This window comes from Onychostruthus taczanowskii, unplaced genomic scaffold, assembly GCF_017590055.1.
Source record: "Onychostruthus taczanowskii isolate IOZ18803 unplaced genomic scaffold, ASM1759005v1 scaffold5, whole genome shotgun sequence".
NCBI lineage: Eukaryota > Metazoa > Chordata > Aves > Passeriformes > Passeridae > Onychostruthus > Onychostruthus taczanowskii.
The window spans coordinates 15539235-15541449 of NW_024502568.1; positions in this window are offsets into that span (position 1 = coordinate 15539235).

A 2215-nucleotide genomic window follows, 5' to 3' on the forward strand; every position below is an offset into this window, starting at 1 on the left:
GGAGGAGCGGGGTGGCCTCTCTGTCGCCTTCCCTCCCTGCTCCGGGCCCGTCCCCGAGCAGGAGCCGAGGGCTGGCAGCGCCCAGGGGCTCTCCCAGCTCGGGCAGGTCCCCTGGACGGCTTTTGCTCGGAGCCGCCTCGCCCCGCTCCCCGCCCCGGGAGGGGTGCGGGGTCTGGGTGCGGGGCCAGCCGGGGCGGCTGAGCGGGATGAAGGACGATTTCTTAAATTGTATTTCAGTGCGGGGTCTTTCCGGGTTAATGAGCTGACATCATGATTAAAGCTGACCATTTGTAATGTGTCGCGACCCTGTTGAAAAGCACTGAAAAGGTTAATGTGGTAAAACAGGACAGCACCTGCCCCTCAGAGGGAGAGGAGGAGCTGGAACACTTTTCCTAATCAATTAGTCCATTAATGAGTCTATCAAGTAGTTAAGTAGTTAAAGATTATGCCGCTGGTCTGGGTAACAGTCGTCATCTCGCTATACCTAATTATATTATAAGTACTTTATTCAATATACCGGACATAATATGGTGACTCGGAGTTAATGAAAATGTCATTTTAAAACGTCTTGACATTTGTCTCTATTGATTTGTATATTTCCATCTCATTCTTTGCTTTCCCCTATTTGATTTTTTTTTTTTAATTTTTGGAGGGGGCTATATTTCTGGAGAGAGGGAATGACCGCTCCGTGGGGGGAGGAATCAACAGCTGGAGCTCGCAGAGACCCCCGCCCCACCCAGCTCGGGCAAGCCGGGGTTAAAAACGCGGTTCCACGGCCCCTGCCAAGGCCAAGGGTATTGCACCTGGACATGGATGCGACCAAACCCACCAGGATTTCCGAGCTGCAGCAGCGCTTCCCGCTCCCTCCCCTCCGCGGGAGCCTCCCCGGCGGCAGCGGGGCTGCAGCAGCCGGGCAGGGCACGGCTGCGGGCTCGGGGACAGCCACGGACACGGACACGGGTGTCCGCGGGGAAGGAGGGCCCGGGAGGGAGTTCATCCCTCCGGAGGCGAAATAGAGAAAGCGGGGGAGTGCAGGCGGAGAGGGCGGCGGGGTGTGCCCAGGGCACCTCGCGGACCAGGCTGGTGCTTTCCACACCGGCCCCGTTACCGGGGCTCCTTCCTGAGCCACGGCGGTGGGAGAGAGGGCCCAGCTCCCGGTGCCAGGCAGCCGTCGGGGCTCGGTCTCCGCCCGGTACCTCCGGGGAAAGGGGTTCCAGGCCCCAAAACCGCGGCCTGGGGAGCCCCTGGGGCTCCCAGCTGCAGCTCCTGCTGTCTGCGCTAAGGAAGGTGATGGGTCCTGGCAGGGTCCTTGCCCTCGGCCCCACGTTCCTTGGGGACAGGTGGGACACAGCAGCTGCCACCTGCGGGTTTCCCCTTCCGAGGGCAGGAGCGGCGGGGGAAGAACTGCGCTGGCTGTGATTTATACTCGGGAAGAGTTGGGAAGACTCGGGAAGAGCCCCCGACTCCTGATAAAGTTTATTTGGAAATGCAGCGGCACGTACCCTCCCTCCCTGCTCCCCGCTTCCAGGCCCGGGCATGAAAGCGCGGGAGGCATTTCGTGGGACATTTGTTACCGGCTGCAGCACAGCAGCGCAAATCCCGGATTCGGGAAGGTTTCCCAGGGCTGCCAAGCAGGCAACACACACCGTGACAGGTTTTTTTTTCCTCCTTTAATGAGGAGCAGGGTAAAGATCCCCGGATATGCACAAGGTGTTTATCCCGACACCCCCCGCCCCCGGCCGGCATGAGCCATTCAGCCCACGTCGCTGTCGCCCACTCGAGGTGGAGGGCAGGAGGGATGGCGGGCGGCCAGCAGCCCTCCTCCGGGGCCGCGGGGTCAGCGTAGCCCCGGGGGACGGCGGCGAGGACCCGCCGGGGGTTCCCCCCTCCAACTCCGGCGCACCCCCCCATTCCCGGAGCCCGCGGGTTTCCAAACTTTCCGTGTCCGCCGCCGCCGTGATTGGCGCGGCGGAGGCCACCTCCATGCAAATGAAGCCCCGCCGCCCGCCGCCCGCAGATCAATAGGGACGCGGGGGAAGGAGCATGCATTCCGCCTGGGTCGGCGCGGGGAGAGCCGCCCGCCGCCCGCCCCAAGCGCCCCCCGAAACACGCCCCACCGACGGCTCCCCGCAGGCTGCCGGGGCACCCCCCTCCCGCGCACCCCGAGCCCCTCTAAAGCGACAGCTTCCCTCCTCTGCTTTCTTATGAACCCAGG